Genomic DNA, 21,008 nt, shown 5'->3' with positions numbered 1-21,008 from the left:
CATAGAGATGCATGGAGGGGGCTGGTTGACAGCATCATACATGTGGAGAGCCGGGGCACCGGGCAGGAGATTGCCCAGCAATCGGACCCCCCACAATCTGACATTTATGCCCTATCCTGAGGATAGGGGATATGTTTTTTTTTTTCCATACTGGACTACTCCTTTAAATCCCTTGATGAATCTCCCCCATTGAGTTTTATATCTATATAGATACAGAAATCTGTTGCTTTAGCCTGATAAATTGGAGTCCATTCAGATTGTGATCTCTCAGTAGACCCCAGAGCAGTGACCAGGGGATCTCAATGTTGGGCCATCAGGCTGTTCTCCTCTAGAAATTCCAGGGCTATTAGCCGATGTGGCTCATACACACATCATGATGGCTCGTATGCACTCCAGCAGAGGTAGGGAGGAAATAGTAGGGTTACGTATAAAGGAGGAAGGTGGGGTATGTGTCATTGCTATCACTATTATGGAGGCACTAGGCCATCTAAAATTGGGCACAATTCTGCACTGGCAATTTAATCTCATATATATGATACATAGAAACATAGAATGTGTGGTAACTGCCTTGGGGTGTAGTGTAGTTGGGGTGTTGTTGTGTTGGTATATAAGGGGTTAATTTAACCCTTGTCACTCGTGACGCCAGGGTGAGGGGTTAATACGCTGAGGTAAATCTTCGGCCTATCGCCACCCTTCCCAGAAACGATAGGTGTGTGCATAAATGACTGAATGTCCACAGCAAAGATGAACTTTACTGAGGTATTTGCGGTACATCCAATAACAGCAACAGTCTTACTAACAAAGTCTCTATTCAGCACGGCAGTGATTGACAGATGCTGAGGGTCATTGAGTTATCCAGAAATTATTAGAATTAGGATTGATGCAGAGATCCGTCCGGATTTAGGGGAGTATTTAGGTCCGGTGATCTTGCGGAGTCAACAGGGATTGTAGTAACTCACAATTTTTGAGAGATGACCGTTGCCGCAAGGCTTAGGCCTAGTCACTGCTGATGACAGCCGCGCAGATCCGTCCTCATCAGCATCGCAGGAACAAGAGAGAGATTAATGGCCACCGCTCCCTTATATGGGCAGGGGCAGGGCCGTTTTGGATTGGTCCAATGTCAGCTGTCACTCACCGTTACAATGTATGGTGGGTGATCACCTGACTACCTCCAAAGGTCCTTAACTAGAAAACCATAGAGTTCTGTAACGCATCACGTGACCCGCAGGTCCTGCGACACTACAACAAGGTAAGTACACTTTATTTACATATTTTCACTTAGAATTTGAATAATTTTAACTACTAAAGGGGTGACTAGGGGCTAACTATAGATGAGGACCCCACCGGTACCTAGAGACTCTGACTTTGGGGACCTCACCACAAAGTAACGGATGCAATCCGGTACCGGGACACCACAAATGTATCGGCAGATAAGAACTATTTGTAAGAACTATCTGCCCAATAATCTGAATACTATAAATAGTCCCTGGCCCTATCTTATATGAAGGATTGCCTTATGTCTATTCCTATCTTACATGAAGGATAGCCTTATACCTATCTTATATGAAGGATAGCCATATGTCTATCCCTATGTTATATGAAGGATAACCTTATACCTTTCCCTATCTTATATGAAGGATAGTCTTATGCCTATCTCTATCTTATATGAAGTATAGCCTTATGCCTATCCCTATCTTACATGAAGGATAGCCTTATACCTATCTTATATAAAGGGTAGCCTTATGTCTATCCCTATCTTATATGAAGGATAGCCCTATGTCTATCCCTATCTTATATGATGGATAACCTTATATCTTATATGAAGGATAGCCTTATTCCTATCCCTATCTTATATGAAGGATAGCGTTATACCTATCCTTATCTTATATGAAGGATAGCCTTATACCTATCCCTACCTTATATGAAGGATAGCCTTATACCTATCCCTATCTTATATGAAGGATAGCCTTATACCTATCCCTACCTTATATGAAGGATATCCTTACACCTATTCCTATCTTATATGAAGGATAGCCTTATACCTATCCCTATCTTATATGAAGGATAGACTTACACCTATCCCTATCTTATATGATGGATAACCTTGTCTATCCCATGCATGGTGTATTACAGACAGTAAATAATTCTCATTTCCTCCGACAGATAATCATTCTCCTCATTGCATTTCCAGTGTACAAAAAAAAAAATTCATATTCAATGTGTAGCAATAATAACATTTTTGGCTCGGTAATTTGAAGCAGACGCCATGGCAGCATCCTACAGTATCTGAGGCTATTTTTACCAACTACTGAGATGATGCTGGGGAATAGCAACCTTAAATTATATCCTTGCTAAAGTTTTGCACAGTGAAGACATAGAGCTGCGTTTTCCAACCAGTGTTCCTTCAGCCAGGGGCATAGCTATAGAGGTAGCAGTCACACCAGGGCCCTGGTGCCTAAGGGGGCCCCATAGCACATCTGCCTCAGAAGAGACCAGTATTATAATTGGTATTCGGGGCCCTGTTGCAGATTTGCATCGGGGCCCAGAAGCTACAAGCTACGCCTCTGCCTTCAGCTGTTGCAGAACTACAACTCCCAGCATACCCAGACAGCCAAATGCTGTCTATATAAAAATATTATTCCAATATAATCTCTAGATCAATTCCACAAGGTTTTCTAGATTTCTGCTTGGTGTTATTCAAAAGAGAACAACAATGCTTACTTCAGTGTGACTGTACCATAAGAGTATTACTTTTTACTTCTACATTTGTGGTACCACAGGGGGGTGTTAGGAGAAATACCTTATCATCTTGTGACGCCAGGGCACCGTTATCCTATACAAGTTCCAAGATTAGAGACAGCATCTCCTGGGCCAGACACAGGGAGTGAATGAACACACTCATGTCAGGTTATGGATAACTGTCTTTACTGAGCAGGGTGCAGATGGTATTACACGGACAGTATGGTGCAGAGTGGGAGGATGCAGCGTAACCCCTTGGGAGCCCTGTTGCCTTGCTGGGACTTGTGGTGCTTTCACCGAATGAATTGATACTTGATGACTTGTAAGATGGGTAGATGAATCCTGGTAGGTAGGGTTCTGTCAAGGTCTTGTAGCCTTCTCCACCGGGGCATGAACTTCCACCATGCGGGTGATCCAGACAACACAATACACACCTTTAACAAACTGTGGCTCAGTCCACTACACTATTTGGGGAAGAATTTAGGGGTTCCCATTGGCAAGCAGGGTCACATGGGGTTCACACAGCTCCTCTCTTAAGGGTACAGTAACATATTTAACATACATCAAAATAACAACAAGATAACAATGAGATTAATATTAATTTCTTAATAAAGTACAAAACATAATAAACAACATGATTGGTCTCTCAGTGGGCCCAACACTTGTGCTGAAATGCTGCCCAATGCTGCAGTCTATCTCTATGTAGGCGCAATTATGTACATTTCTACATTATGCCGGTCATTCTGTGGATTGCACGGACATGAACAATATTGCTATCTTCTGTGCACTATTGCTTTTATACTATTTCTAGCAGAGTTCCCAAGGTTTTGTCCAGTCTCCCTCCCTAACCTTGTGGGAGAGGGAAAGCAACAATGTCACTTTCGTTCTCATGTCCCAACCACATTTCATGTCCTCCTATGCCAACCTCATATACCATCCTCTTATCCCGTCTTCAAGTCCTGACCTCATACCCTGTCCTCATATGCTATCCAGTCCCCATATCCAGTCCCCATATCCAGTCCTATTATCCTGTCCTCATATCCAGTCCTATTATCCTGTCCTCATATCCTGTCCTCATATCCTGTCCTCATATCCTGTCCTCATATCCTGTCCTCATATCCTGTTCTCATATCCTGACCTCATATCCTGTTCTCATATCCTGTTCTCATATCCTGACCTCATATCCTGTCCTCATATCCTGACCTCATATCCTGTCCTCATATCCTGTCCTCATATCCTGTCCTCATATCCTGTCCTCATATCCTGACCTCATATCCTGTCCTAATATCCTGTTCTCATATCCTGTTCTCATATCCTGTTCTCATATCCTGACCTCATATCCTGTCCTAATATCCTGTTCTCATATCCTGTTCTCATATCCTGACCTCATTTCCTGTCCTCAAATCTCATCCTCCTTTTCCGACTTCATATCTCGTCCTCATATCCTCTTCTCATATCTCGACTTCATATCCTGACCTCATATCCTGTCCTTATTTCCTATCCTCATATACCAACTTTATATTCCAACCTCATCTCCCATCTCCCACGCCAACTATTCTCTGCACCTGGCTGCAGGGACAAATAGTCCTTTACCATACTGGTCTTTTTAGAGGACCATTAAAAATACAACAAAAAAAATCTGGTCTAGCTCAGAAGTCGGATGTCAAAGTGATGGCCTTTTGGAGAGATTTTACTGTATGGATTATGGCTGATATCATCATATACCGTACATACTATGGCTGATATCATCATATACCGTACATACTATGGCTGATATCATATACTGTACATACTATGGCTGATATCATCATATACCGTACATACTATGGCTGATATCATCATATACTGTACATACTATGGCTGATATCATCATATACTGTACATACTATGGCTGATATCATCATATACTGTACATACTATGGCTGATATTATCATATGCCGTACATACTATGGCTGATATCATATACTGTACATACTATGGCTGATATCATCATATACCGTACATACTATGGCTGATATCATCATATACTGTACATACTATGACTGATATCATCATATACTGTACATACTATGGCTGATATCATCATATACTGTACATACTATGACTGATATCATCATATACCGTACATACTATGACTGATATCATCATATACTGTACATACTATGGCTGATATCATCATACACTGTACATACTATGGCTGATATCATCATATACCGTACATACTATGGCTGATATCATCATATACCGTACATTCTATGGCTGATATCATCATATACTGTACATACTATGACTGATATCATCATATACCGTACATACTATGGCTGATATCATCATATACCGTACATACTATGACTGATATCATCATATACTGTACATACTATGGCTGATATCAGCATATACTGTACACACTATGACTGATATCATCATATACTGTACATACTATGACTGATATCATCATATACCGTACATACTATGACTGATATCATCATATACCGTACATACTATGGCTGATATCATCATATACCGTACATACTATGACTGATATCATCATATACTGTACATACTATGGCTGATATTATCATATACCGTACATACTATGGCTGATATCATCATATACCGTTCATACTATGGCTGATATCATCATATACCGTTCATACTATGGCTGATATCATCATATAATGTACATACTATGACTGATATCATCATATACTGTACATACTATGACTGATATCATCATATACTGTACATACTATGGCTGATATCATCATATACCGTTCATACTATGGCTGATATCATCATATACCGTTCATACTATGGCTGATATCATCATATACCGTACATACTATGGCTGATATCATGATATACCGTACATACTATGGCTGATATCATCATATACTGTACATACTATGACTGATATCATCATATACCGTACATACTATGGCTGATATCATCAAATACCGTACATACTATGACTGATATCATCATATACCGTACATACTATGACTGATATCATCATATACAGTACATACTATGGCTGATATCATATACTGTACATACTATGGCTGATATAATCATATACTGTACATACTATGACTGATATCATCATATACCATACATACTGTGGCTGATATCATCATATACTGTACATACTATGGCTGAGATCATCATATACTGTATATACTATGACTGATATCATATACTGTATATACTATGACTAATATCATATACTGTGCATACTATAGCTGACATAATGATACTGTTTATACTGTGGCTGATATGTTACATACAGGGGCTCAAGAACCATATATGCACAGGGGTCCTTGGGTAGGAAGGCTTCATTGTTCATGTCCCCTGCTAGCTTATAGTAGTACAGATGCTCTATAGATCCTACTACTTCCACTACTTCTCCATTGTTCCCTGCCATGGATGCAGCAATGAAGTTTCATTTATCATTGGTCAATCACTGGCTTGGTGGTTTCCTCCAGCATGTATGGCACATACTCGCTGAGGCTGGTAAACAGCGATGGCACCTTCTGCAAGGGTCACCAGAGCGTTAGAGCGATGGCACCTCCTGCAAGGGACACCAGAGTGTCAGAGTGATGGCACCTCCTGCAAGGGACACCAGAGCGTCAGAGCAATGGCACCTCCTGCAAGGGACACCAGAGCGCCAGAGCGATGGCACCTCCTGCAAGAGACACCAGAGCATCAGAGCGATGGCACCTCCTGCAAGAGACACTAAAGCATCAGAGCGATGGCACCTCCTGCAAGAGACACCAGAGCGTCAGAGCGATGGCACCTCCTGCAAGAGACACCAGAGCGTCAGAGCAATGGCACCTCCTGCAAGGGACACCAGAGCGCCAGAGCGATGGGACCTCCTGCAAGAGACACCAGAACATCAGAGTGATGGCACCTCCTGCAAGGGACACCAGAGCATCAGAGCAATGGCACCTCCTGCAAGGGACACCAGAGCGCCAGAGCGATGGCACCTCCTGCAAGAGACACCAGAGCATCAGAGCGATGGCACCTCCTGCAAGAGACACTAAAGCATCAGAGCGATGGCACCTCCTGCAAGAGACACCAGAGCGTCAGAGTGATGGCACCTCCTGCAAGAGACACCAGAGCGTCAGAGCAATGGCACCTCCTGCAAGGGACACCAGAGCGCCAGAGCGATGGAACCTCCTGCAAGAGACACCAGAGCATCAGAGCGATGGCACCTCCTGCAAGAGACACTAAAGCATCAGAGCGATGGCACCTCCTGCAAGAGACACCAGAGCGTCAGAGCGATGGCACCTTCTGCAAGAGACACCAGAGCGTCAGAGCGATGGCACCTCCTGCAAGAGACACCAGAGCGTCAGAGCAATGGCACCTCCTGCAAGGGACACCAGAGCGCCAGAGCGATGGGACCTCCTGCAAGAGACACCAGAGCATCAGAGCGATGGCACCTCCTGCAAGAGACACTAAAGCATCAGAGCGATGGCACCTCCTGCAAGAGACACCAGAGCGTCAGATCGACGGCACCTTCTGCAAGAGACACCAGAGCGTCAGAGCGATGGCACCTCCTGCAAGAGACACCAGAACATCAGAGTGATGGCACCTCCTGCAAGAGACACCAAAGCATCAGAGCGATGGCACCTTCTGCAAGAGACACCAGAGCGTCAGAGCGATGGCACCTCCTGCAAGGGACATGAGAGCGCCGGAGCGATGGCACCCCCTGCAAGGGACACCAGAGCGATGGCACCTCCTGCAAGGGACACCAGAGTGTCAGAGCGATGGCACCTCCTGCAAGGGACACCAGAGCGTCAGAGCGATGGCACCCCCTGCAAGGGACACCAGAGTGCCGGAGCCATGGCACCTCCTGCAAGGGACACAAGAGCGCCAGAGCCATGGCACCTCCTGCAAGGGACACCAGAGCGCCGGAGCAATGGCACCTCCTGCAAGGGACACCAGAGTGTCAGAGATTTAGGTTTATTTGTATTCTTTCTATTTCATGCCTGCTCCAGTTCACAAGCAATTTTCTAAAGATCCTGAAAAACCCCATTACCATTAAAGGCTTCAATAATGAAAAGAACTACTGGATGCTCCCACTTCACTCCAGACTCTGGTGATGTGAACTATAAAGGAATGTGAAGAGGTACAATAAGCAGAATGCAAGGGTCTCACTCAACACCAAATATTCACCTCCTTTGTTGGGATAACACATTTGGAGGGTGCTTTCCTCCTTCGTCTCCCAGCCAGCACATTCCAGGCCGCTGATTCAGCCAGTGATGACATGCCAGCTAATGATTATAATTGCGCTGCACTACACGTCTCCTAATGTATGACCTGGAGTCCTATGGGCGCTGTCACTCCATGTTACATGCATTGCTATGGTGAGGATAATCCGTAAGCAGTATAAACAACCCAACAATAGGTGTTTTGACATGAACATGCCATATGATTAAGCCGAGATCTCATCTCATGTCATGGTACATTACACAGCAAATATCTGAACACAGGTTAAGTTATTACACCCAATATGCAATATTTTAATATGCTGAATGATGTGTATTCTTCCTATGTGTTACATGTCTATGATTAACTCCTGGAATGTATTCAAAAAGTATTCAAAAAGTATTTAAAGCGCAACTGTCATGAAATCTGAGTGCAATAACCGGCACACAGTCTTTGTACTGTGTGCAGGTGATCAGTGGCGTTGCTAGGGTTGGTGTCACCCGGTGCGGTAGAAAATGGTGTCACCCCATACCTACCCCCTCCCCCCAGTAAGTTTTTAGCCTGTTGTGATAGACATCACTGTTGTAGCGCATTGTGAGAAATTCCAGTATAATAATCAGATATACCAGTTGCCACAGAATAGGAAAGTGTTAAAGAAGTTTTCACCATTGAAATATACAGCTCCCAGAATTACTTAAAGGGGTACTTCACTGGAAAACATTTACTTTTATATCAACTGGTGCCAGAAAGTTAAGCAGATTTTTTAATTACTTCTATTTAAAATCTTAATACTTACAGTACTTATAAGCTGGTGTATGCTCCACAGGAAGTTGTATAGTTCTTTCCAGTCTGACCACAGTGCTATTTGCTGACACCTCTGTCCATGTCAGGAACTGTCCAGAGCAGGATAGGTTTGCTATGGGGATTTGCTCCTACTATGGACAGTTCTTGACATGGACAGAGGTGTCAGCACAGAGCACTGTGGTCAGACAGAAAATAAATTAAAAAGAAAATAACTTCCTGTGAATCGCTTATACAGCAGCTAATAAGTACTGGAAGGATTAAGATTTTTAAATAGAAGTAATTTACAAATCTGTTTAACTTTGTAGCACCAGCTGATTAAAACATTTTTTTTCCAGTAGAGTACCCCTTTGAGCAGTGGTGAGGTTATGCTGGGAGTTGTAGTTTCACTGACCTAACTGTAGAACGGACAAGTGACTACAGGACACAGAGAGGAGAATGTACAATGATATCAGTGACTACCGGTGACGTCTTCTCTATATAGTCTTTCCTTATCTAATTCAGATGGTACATACCGCCAGGACTTGTTCCAGCTAAAACTTCTCTCTGTAGAATGTGATGCCCAGACGTCTCCTCACTATGTCAGCACATTCTCATCCTCTATATGAAAACAATTATTATTATAAACCTGCCAGACACTGTATCCTCTAAATATAATACTACTATACACTATACTCTTTGATTATAAACCTTCCATACACCATACCCACTGAATATAAAGCTACCACACACTGTACATTCTGAATATTATACCAACACATACTGTACACTCTGAATATAAATCTGCCACATACTGTACCCCTGAATATAATACTATCACATACTGTACCCCTGAATATAATACTATCACATACTGTACCCTCTGAATATAAATCTGCCACATACTGTACCCCTGAATATAATACTATCACATACTGTACACTCTGAATATAAATCTGCCACATACTGTACCCCTGAATATAATACTATCACATACTGTACCCTCTGAATATAAATCTGCCACATACTGTACCCCTGAATATAATACTATCACATACTGTACACTCTGAATATAAATCTGCCACATACTGTACCCCTGCATATAATACCGCCATACACTGTACCCTCTGAATATAATACTACCACACACTGTACATTCTGAATATAATACCAACACATACTGTACCCTCTGAATATAAATCTGCCACGTACTGTACCCCTGAATATAATACCGCCACACACTATACCCTCTGAATATAATACTACCACAAACTGCGCCCTCTGAATATAATACTACCACAAACTGCGCCCTCTGAAAATAAATCTGCCACATACTGTACCCTCTGTATATAAATCTGCCACATACTGTACCCTCTGAATATAAATCTGCCACATACTGTACCCTCTGAATATAAATCTGCCACATACTGTACCCCTGAATATAAATCTGCCACATACTGTACCCTCTGAATATAATACTACCACCCACTGCACCCTCTGAATATAATACTTAGAGATGAGCAAACTACAGTAAATTCAACTCGTCACAAACTTCTCTGCTCGGCAGTTGATGACTTTTCCTGCATAAATTAGTTCAGCTTTCAGGTGCTCCCGTGGGCTGGAAAAGGTGGATACAGACCTAGGAGACTCTTTCCTAGGAATGTATCCACCTTTTTCAGCCCACCGGAGCACCTGAAGGCTGAACTAATTTACGCAGGATAAGTCATCAACTGCCGAGCCGAGAAGTTCGTGACAAATCGAATTTACTGTAAGTTCGCTCATCTCTAATAATACTACCACAAACTGCGCCCTCTGAATATAATACTACCACAAACTGCGCCCTCTGAATATAACGTTGCCATACAGTGCACCCTCTGAATATAATACTACCACCCACTGCGCCCTCTGAATATAACGTTGCCATACAGTGCACCGTCTGAATATAATACCACAACCAAAGTAACACCCCTCAACATCCGTTAGCTGATGCTATTACCACGGGAGGGGGGTATTGGTGGTGTTGCTAGTGGATGATGGGGGTGCTACTACTGGGGAGGTGTTGCTGGAGGATGATGAGGGTGCTACTGGCCATCCCCCCTGGCAGTATCACCCCCATCATCCATCGGCAGGATCATCCTCCTGGCAGGAGCACCTCCATCATCCACCATCAGGATATGTTGATGGAGGTGCTGCTGGGGGGGGGGTTTTGCTGGTGGATGATGAGGGTGCTACTGCCAGGGGGGGAGCATTAGGTAGGCAGCAGTGCCCCCACATTAGGTAGGTCGCAGTTTCCCCACATTAGGTAGCAATTTCCCCACATTAGGTAGCACAGATTCCCCACATTAGGTAGCAATTTCCCCACATTAGCTAGCACAGATTCCCCACATAAGGTAGCATAGACTCCCCACATTTGGTAGCACAGATTCCCCACATTAGGTAGCATAGACTCCCCACATTTGGTAGCACAGATTCCCCACATTAGGTAGCATAGACTCCCCACATTTGGTAGCACAGATTCCCCACATTAGGTAGCAATTTCCCCACATTAGCTAGCACAGATTCCCCACATAAGGTAGCATAGACTCCCCACATTTGGTAGCACAGATTCCCCACATTAGGTAGCATAGACTCCCCACATTTGGTAGCACAGACTCCCCACATTAGGTAGCATAGACTCCCCACATTTGGTAGTAGTTTCCCCACATTAGGCCGCAGGTCCCCTTGCAGGTTCCCCACAATGGGTCAGAGTTTCCCCACAATAGATCGCTGGTTATACCCCCCCCCCCCCCACACACACACACAAAAAAAAAAAAAAAACACATACAACACAGAGAGACAAACACACACACACACACACACACAGTCAGAGAGACACACACTCACAGACAGACAGACAGACACACACACACAGAGTCACACAGTCACACACACACAGAGTCACACACACACACTCAGAGAGTCACACAAACACACACAGTCACACACAAGCATAGATAGAGACAGAGAGACAGACATACAAACTCACCCATCCAGCGCAGCGCTCCTTCTCACCGGGCGCCGTGCGAGTGACGCAACTCCTGCGTCCTCCTGCGCGGCCATGCGGTGTGACGTCAGGCCGGCGCAGACGTGGGAGCGGAGGACGGGCACAGTACTGGTGAAGGTGAGGGGGGGTGTGATGACGGTCGGGCGCACAGTGAAGGTGAAAGAGGGGGTTTGCTGACGGACGGGCGCACCGCACACACAGCGGGGGGGGGGGTGCTGACGGATGCGAGGCCGGTCGGGCACAGATGAGGGGGGTGTCTGTGTAGCTGGGGAGGGGGAGGGGAGGGGTGCTGCGGAGCGTCTTGGTGTCACCCCATTGGGTTGGTGTCACCCGGTGCGGGCCGCACCCCCCGCACCCGGGTCGCAACGCCACTGCAGGTGATGAGTATAGCAATGTTTTTACCTAATATTTGCAGGCTTTCATGATGCCAAAAAATGCTTTTGATCAAAGCCACTGACGGTCGGATAGGCGTGGCGCGAGGTACGCGATGCCCCGCCACCACCACGCTCACCCCCTGTATGTCAGCGCCCTTCAGTGTGCCCTTCAGCTCATGTAACGTGCGCGCCGCTGCGTGTCATCCAGGCAAGCGCTCTCTCCCGCCGCTGTCTTCCTCCTCAGTGCGCTTTCGCAGTGCTAGTGCTAGTATCGGGAACTGTCCTGCTTGCGCGAGAGTCTCCACCGAAGAGAAGAAAGCAGATAACGGGCACAAGTATAATAACCAGCCAAAAAAGGTGAGCTGAAGGGCGCATGCGCTGGGACCCGTGTGTCAATCACACAGTGGTCCCAGCGCTGACATACAGGGGGTGGGCATGGCGGCGGCAGGGCATCGCTTACCACGCGCCACGCCTATTCGACCGTCAGTGGCTTTGGTCAAAAGCATTTTTTGGGGTCATGAAAGCCTGCAAATATTAGGTAAAAAAAAATGCTGTGTGCAGGTTATTGCACCCAGATTTCATGACAGTTGTGCTTTAAAGGGGTCATCCAGGAATAGAAAAACAGAACTAATTAAAAAATAAATACAAAAAAATAAATAAACGCTCCCCATCTTTTCATTTGAATTATTTCACAATATATTGTTATAACAGTAAAAGCTCCACATCCTCTACTTTTTCTCACATAACCATACAATTATAAGGAAAAACATCTTTCATCATGGAATAATAATAATAAGAATAATACGCAGTACAACATGGGGAAGTAAATTAGTGGGTAGAACAGTGTTTCCCAACCAGGGTGCCTCCAGCGGTTGCAAAACTACAACTCCCAGCATGCCTGGACAGCCAAAGACTGTCCGGGCATGCTGGGAATTGTAGTTTTGCAACCGCTGGAGGCACCCTGGTTGGGAAACACTGGGGTAGAAGAAGAAAATCAGACAGCAGCCTCGTATTTATGTTGTATATGCTAGATAGTGTAAAATGCTTGGCAAAGACTCATGTGAGGCAGGGATGAAACTAGAAAAGGCAGGGCCCCATAGTAAAGTTTTCAATGTAACCAACCCCAAAATCCTACTTACATCAGGGCATTGGGTACCCAGCCAGCAGAGGCTTAGATACAGAACCTCAGCAGTGCATTATTCCCTAAAATACCGTATAATAAAAGTCAGTGTGGTGATACAGATAATTTGCCTCTTTAAAAAACGCCAAATGATACTGCTATACAAAAAGCAACATTACCATACAAATGGACATATTTTTGCTTTTTGAAAAAATTAGAGGGCTTCAAAGTAGAGAAGCAATTTTCAAAAAATTCATGAAAATTGCTAAATCTGAAGGGACAGATGTTGGAGTGGGCACTCCAGGCATGCTGAGAGTTGTAGTTTGGCAACATCTGGAGGGCTACCGTTTGGGCACCCCTGTAACAGTGGTCTCCAAACTGTGACCCTCCAGATGTTGCAAAACTACAACTCCCAGCATGCCCAGACAGCCTTTAGCTGTCTGGGCATGCTGGGAGTTGCAGTTTGGCCTTCCTAGTGGTTGCCACAGTAAAGATCACTTTACTTTCACTTTCAATTCCCCCCCCACTGTAGTTTCCCTACCTGACCCAGGATCCAGCAGTCTCCAGCGACGATCGGGGATCTCCAGGCATCTTCTCCTACAGGTACCGGCCTCCATCTTCTTCCCACGATCCCCTCGACATCCAGGGGAGGGCAGAACGGGGGGTTGCCATGGCAACCCACTGTCCTGCTCTGCCATTGGTCAGAATCAGTTCTGACCAATGGCAGGGGATAGGAGGAGATCGCAGGTCTGCGACCTCACTCCTAGCCCTCAAGATGATCGGGGCTGTCCCTGACAGCTCCTATCATCGCTATTTTCCGGGTGATCGGGTCACCAGAGACCCGATCAGCCCGGAATAGCAGAAAAGCACATGCCTGAATTGACATGCGATTTTCTGTGATCGCCGACATGGGGGGGTCTCAGGACCCCCCTGGGCGATGTGCCAGGGTGCCTGCTGAATGATTTCAGCAGGCATTCCAATCCGGTCCCCAACCGGCTAGCGGTGGGGACCGGAATTCCCACGGGCGTATGCATACCCCCAATGTCCTTAAGGACTCGGGATGCAGGGCGTATGCATACGCCCGGCGTCCTGAACAGGTTAAAGGGGTACTCCGCCCCATAAGATGTCTGATCACTGGGGTCCTGCCGCTGGGGACCCCCGCGAACTCACTGCTGCTCCCGGCATTCATTTAGAGCATCGGGTGCAGTGCCGGAGGCTTGTGACATCACGGCCATGCCCCCTCAATGCAAGTCTATGGGAATAAGATGTCTAGGGACGGAGTGCCCCTTTAAGGTAATTGGACAAAAAAAAAACTATTCAGCATGACCAAAGAAAAGCTTTGAGTTAGGAAAAGAAGGGTGCAATTCTGACTTTACTGGCAGAGGGTTACAGTGAGTGTCAGGTTGCTTTTATCTTACAAATACATGAAGTGCCAGGTCAGTCAAGGTGCGGTTGGAGGACCACCATATAAAGATCCTGTCATGGCCAGTCCACTATCCAGATCTGAATCCCATTGAAAACCTCTAGAAGTTGATCAAGAAGAAGATGAATGGTCACAAGCCAACAAACATATCCGAGCTACTTGAATTTTTGTGTCTGGAGTGGCATAAAGTCATCCAATAGCAGTATGACAGGCTGGTGGAGAGCATGTAGAGATGAATAAAGAGTATAATAAAAAAATCTGGGTTATTCCACCAAATATTGATTTCTGGACTCTTCCTAAGTTAAAGAAGTAGTGTAGTAAAAAAAAAAAATCCCCTAACGATAGAGGATAAGTTATAGATAACGGGGGGTCCGACCGGTGGGACCCCCTGCAATCTCCTGCACTGTGTCCCGGCAGTCCGCAGGACACGTTCCCTCCATGTATCTCTAAGGGAGACATGGCCCCTCCATGTCTCCCTTAGAGATACATGGAGGGAACGTGTCCTGCGTGTTGGCTGCCGCTACATGCGGGATCGGCGCCCCCTTCCTGTGGATCGCCAGGGCGCCGTGCAGGAGATCACGTGGAGTCCCAGCTGTCAGACACTCAAACACCCTTCCCCCCGGGGTCTATAACTTGTCCTCTATTCTTTGTGTGGTGCAGGGCAGATGTTGGTACCCTAGGGGCAGATGGCATTAACCCCTTGTATTCATGCCGCCAGGGCATGGTTTAACCACCCGAAGGTATACAGCTGGATCCTGGGCTAGGCATGGTGGCAATAAAGACTCTGACGCTAAGTTACAGACAACGGTAGCTTTACTGAGGGTAGACAGTTGGTAAAGTCTATACAGTGCAGCCAGGGCCCAAGGAGGAGACCAGGGACTGACTTGACTTGACTCAGAAAGCTGTGACTTTATCTTACTTGACTTGATGGTGGCTGCAGGACTGGACTTTGAGGTCTCCAACACTGACTACACACACACTAGACAAGACTGCGCTGGACCTCAGCAGAAGAGTAGAGCTCAAAGAGAGAAAAGCTCCACCCAGGGCTTGTATGGGGGAGACTAGCAGGGAGTCCATAGGTCACTCTTGGGATCACCTGGTCACTGGTGCATCCTGGGTAACAATCACGACATACCACATGGTATAACTCTTAAAGCAACATTATATTTTCTAACACTTTACATGGTAAAACATATATACAATGGGGAAATAGTGCAGGGGGCCTTGGGGGCAGTGAAGGAGGCTGCCTGACAGGACAGCAACATCTCCTGTACTGGGCCACCATATTTGGACAGGGTTTAAAAAAAAAATGTCACCACACTACTCCTTTAAAACATTAATATTTTGTTGTTGAAAAATTAACATAAATGTTTTCTTTGTGTTATTTGAGGTCTGAAAACTATCTTTTTTTGGGGTTATTTTGACCAGTTGTTATTTAATATGTTATTTTATATTTTCATTTGGAATTTGGGAGAAATGTTGTCAGTAGTCTATAGACTAAAACAAATGTACAGTATTTATTTTTCTCAAACACATTCCTATGAATAGTAAAACCAGAGAAACTCATTATTTTTCAGTCGTCTCTTGAAATTTCCCTCATAGCTTTATATATATTTTTTTTAATAACTTGCTTATAACCCATCTAATCCTTTGTAGTTTCACCTTAAATCACTGTAAAGTTTCTAATTGATTGTAGGCAGAGAAAAGACTTGGCAGAGAAGCCCAGAATGTCTGCAGGCGTTCAGAGTAGACGTACGTCTATGGCCGCACAATGCGCGCAGTCAATGAGATGTCTGGCACCGGGGACTGTATAGAATCACTCATATCTTGGCTCACTGTATCATAAGTGATTTTTGGCCAGGAGAGACGCTTCAGCCCTCACTCTGTCTTCTGGCAGATTTACTGTTCTTTTCATTATTTCTTATTTCACAGTTGATTGACTCACATTTTCCAGCTCAGAGACTGAAATCCACAACCCAAGATATTTCCTTCTGCCTCCTTCCTCCTAGGGCAGAATCAACAATTTGCGTCAGTCCTGCCTCCTAGGGATGACACGACCATAATGGCTTCACTGTTTAGAGGTGATGTTAATGTTGGAAATGCATTTGCCGTTCTAAAGGGGCTTAAACCAAAGCATCCTAAAGGCAGATTGTATAAACTGTATGTGACGGTTCCTAGAGTCACCCTACCCCTTTGCTATTGTTGCCTGGGCTCCCAGAGTGACTATGGACTATGGAAGAGTGACTGAGTGGAACTTGGACTAGCTTTAGGGGTGGGCACGAGAAAAAATGGGACTTTGATGGACTTAAGGACATCACTGTTTCCACAGTTTGTGCCCCTCAATTAATGTTGTCCAGTGACCTAAAGCTCCTAGTTGGATATCTTATTAAAATAACTTTATTTGCTGTTTTCATGAAGGTACTAATTCTGCACACGGTCCACCTTCTGCACAAGGTACTAATTCTGCACACGGTCCACCTTCTGCACAAGGTACTAATTCTGCACACGGTCCACCTTCTGCACAAGGTACTAATTCTGCACACGGTCCACCTTCTGCACAAGGTACTAATTCTGCACACGGTCCACCTTCTGCACAAGGTACTAATTCTGCACACGGTCCACCTTCTGCACAAGGTACTAATTCTGCACACGGTCCACATTCTGCACAAGGTACTAATTCTGCACACGGTCCACCTTCTGCACAAGGCACTACCTAGGGAGATACCTTTATTGGATTATCTGCCAGACTTACTGTCACCTGTATTGTCTTTACTGCCCCTTCCCCCCTGTGATGTCCTTCCTATAAAAGGAGACACTGGTTCCTCAATAAAGAGAGATTGATTTTTATACCTGACGATTGGTGTTGTCTGGTTCTTTGGGCTTTGCACAGTGGCAGCATCATGGGGCAGCCCATGAGGTCGTACCGAGGCGTGATTACTTACCTGGCAGGGGAGATACCATGATCACCAAGGTCTGAAGAACTCCCAGCATTGTGGTGGAGATTTTGCGTAGTACGATTGCAGTACTTTTTGTTCTTATTAGAACCGCAATTCTCAAGAGCATACCACCTGAATATCTCCTCCTGGAGCTGCCTCGGAACATCTGAAGAAGGAGAAGATCTTGAAGACTCCAGCTCCGGAAGAAGCCGACAAAGAACTTTGAATACGGGAATCTGTGGTGAATTCCGGAACTTTGGTAAAGACAAAAGCGGCGCAGAATCTTCTCAGAGAAGCTTTCCGCCTCTGGAGAATATTTGCATAGCTCCTCCCACTGGGAGGAGGAGATTTGCATAGCCCCTCCCACCCGGGAAAGAAAACTTTGCGAAGACTCTCCATAAGCAAGGAAGCGGAAAAGAGCTTGCTGAAAGAAGCCATGGCCTCAACCAGCAAGTCAACCCAGGAGGCTGCAGGGCAATGCCTGGAGGTCCAGCCCCAACCAGAGCAAGCTTCAACCTCCACCACAGCAAGGCAGAAGGGCGGCTGAGCCCAAAACCAAGAAGCTCCAGCCCTGGAGCCCTGGATGAGGCAGACTTTTGCCTTGAAGCTCAAGACAGTGGATGGAAGGGTGCCGGACATGAACCACGACGTGTTCTGCAAGAAGATGCTGGTGGACCAAGGCTTCTCCTCAGCAGACACCCTCGGCATTGCAACCTTCATGTCCGGGATATTCTAAATCACCTTTGCCACCATCAGCACCTGTAGAAGATACTGGAGGGCGGTAAAAGCGGCAAGTCCCGAATCCCCTTTCTCTCACTTTGTGGGCAACTGCCCTATTCAAAGAGAGGAGAGGTGGGTGACGGTCTGAATGCGGAACCCACACACCCCAGGCAAGGATATCTCGACATTCCTGAGGTGCTTCTGCACCGTGGTGAAGGAGCCCACCCACATCCTGAACTCCCTCGGATTCTGGACCTGCAAGTGGTCTGTGGTCGTCAGACTCAACAAGGACCCTGCCTCTCCAGATGGACTACAGCACCTGCCACCGACATTCTCCTTGGGCAACTCCACAGCACTTATCTTCTACTCGGACATGCTGCAGACCTGCAGGAGATGTGGCCACGAGAGTAAGGACTGTAAGGAAGATGCCTGCAGGTTTTGCCGAGTGACAGGCCACACCACCAAGGATTGCCAGAAGAGCAAGACCTGCAACCTCTGCGGACTGGTGGCCCACAGCTACAAGGACTGCCCCCAGCCAAATCTCCAGAGTCAGCTGCACAGAAGACCAAGCCGACCAAGGAGGGTAAGAAGGCGAAAGCCATCACCCCTGTAACCCGGCCCACCCCTGCCCCATCCCGGCCCACCCCTGCCTAGAACACCCCTGCCCCGGCTTCCCCTGCCCGGCCTACCCCTACCCCGTCCTCCCCTGCTCCGGCCACCCCTCCCCGGCCCACCCCTGCCCCTCCCACCCTGTCTTCAGGGCCGCTGTCTCCTGCCCCCTGCCCCACCCAGCCTCCTTTCTCTCCTGGCCCAGCAGCACCTAACCTCCATCCAGTTGCTGGTGCCCGCTCTTCAGAGGATTTTTCTGTGCTTCCTCCCCAAGGTACCATACAGAGCAAAAGAAAAGGAAGGGACAACGCATCAGCCGAGTCCTTCAAAAGATCATTGAGACCTGCAAGAACCTTCAGCCTTCAGATGAAGAAGAGGAGATAGACCCGGTCCAAGTGGAGCAGGTCCAAGCGCAGTCCATGGAGGAACTGCTGCAGGACCCAGAGGTCAAGGAAATCCTAGACACACCGTCCAATCCGGTCTATGACGTGTTCTTGGAGGGGTGCTATGAGAAGCCACAGGAGCTGACAGGCACCAGAGAAGAGGATCTGCCTGACCAGAGTGGTAACTAATATCTGAACTAACCTCTCTTTTTATTCCCATGGCTGATCTTAACATCTTTAGCATTAATGTGAGGAGTATTAGCGATAGGTTTAGATTTCAGACTGTTCTTACTTTCTTAGACTCTTAGAGGTGTGATGTTTACATGCTGCAGGAATGTGCTTTGTCCTTTTCTAGGTCTTACAACCATCTGGCCAGGCGGTGGTCTCATGGCCCTTCCTACTGGTCTGGTGGGAGTGACAGTAGCTCTGCGGGGGTGGCCATCCTGATCAGGGGAGGAAACTTTGCACTTGATTCTGTCCGGGAGCTCGTCTGTGGCAGACTTCTTGTCGCAGATGGTTCCTGGGCGGGTGAGCCCGTGCGGCTCATCAACGTGTATGCCTCCCCTGAGAGGGGTGCCCGACTGGAGGTTCTCCAGGCCCTGTGGGCTCAGCTCGCCACCACTAGGGCAGTAGTGCTGGGTGGTGACTTCAACTGCCCCATTGAGGTGGACGGGCGCAGTTCTGGCACATCTGCCAACCTTGACGTGACGTCCAAGCTGCTGATCGAGATGGTTGTGGGGTCCATCGGGAATGGCTCCGTAAACTATACGTGGAGCCGCCCCGATGGCTCGCTCCGTTCTCGGATAGACTTCATCTTCACTTCGAGAGCAGTTAGAAAGGTGTCATACTCTATGGTCCCCTGCTTCTTCTCTGACCACAGGGCCATTCTATTTCGGGGAACTCTGGGCCATGGATTTCCACCTGGCCCAGGCTCCTGGAAGTTGAATTGTGCCCTGTTGGCGTGGAGGGAGGTCATGGAGGAACTCAGGGATGCGTACCTTGTATGGCATAATGATAAATGTCTGTTTAACTGCATCAGCGCTTGGTGGGAATATGTTAAAGTCGAGTTTCGTTGTTTCTTTCAGGCAAAAGACAGACAACAGGCGTTTGAGACGAAGTGGGAGGTGAATCGCTGCTGTAAAAATGTACTTTGATATTTGCAGCACGGTGTTGGTAAACGGCTGGAAGACTAACCCCTTTCTAATTCTTTCATGGTTAGACAAGGCTGCCCTCTTTCACCTCTTCTTTTTGTTTGTGTTATAGAGCTCTTCGCTGAGACTATCCGGCAGAATGGAGAGATCAGAGGGATCACCGCACCAGGACCAGATAGCTACGAGGTCAAGTGCTTGCTCTACATGGATGACGTGACCGTCTTCTGCGCTGACCAGCGTTCGGTGACAGCACTCGTCCAGACCAGCGAGGACTTCGGCAAAGCTTTGGGGGCAAAAGTCAACTGCGGGAAGTCAGAAGCTATGCTCTTCGGAGAGTGGCACATGGCCTCTTTCGCCCCCTTGAGTGAGAGCGAGAGAGAGTGCAATTTTGAGTGTAGTACACAGCGACTGTGTGCTGCAGCTCTGATGTGTACAACAACTGAAAGCTAATACTAGACAGCCAGTTAGGGTGAGCAGAGCACTAATAGTGCTTTGTCCTCTATTAAGTGTAACCTGTA

General features: G+C 46.5%; 1 protein-coding gene across 5 annotated transcripts in view; it reads right to left on the bottom strand.

The window, feature by feature from the left end:
- The window catches only part of CTHRC1 (collagen triple helix repeat containing 1), a 56,198-nt gene that overhangs the window by 10,733 nt on the left and 24,457 nt on the right, over positions 1 to 21,008 (bottom strand). The window contains exon 1 of one of the 5 annotated variants that reach the window (XM_056518628.1): positions 2,801 to 2,886. The exons of the other annotated variants lie outside the window; for them this stretch is intronic. The gene's annotated coding sequence lies outside the window, so the exon portion shown is untranslated. Of the gene's footprint in view, positions 1 to 2,800; positions 2,887 to 21,008 lie in introns of those variants that run through there. 5 annotated transcript variants of the gene reach the window in all.

Source organism: Hyla sarda, chromosome 5, assembly GCF_029499605.1.
Source record: "Hyla sarda isolate aHylSar1 chromosome 5, aHylSar1.hap1, whole genome shotgun sequence".
In the NCBI taxonomy this organism is placed as follows: Eukaryota; Metazoa; Chordata; class Amphibia; order Anura; family Hylidae; genus Hyla; species Hyla sarda.
Note: the sequence above shows the minus strand (reverse complement) of the source record. Positions and strands in the feature narration are given on the sequence as shown.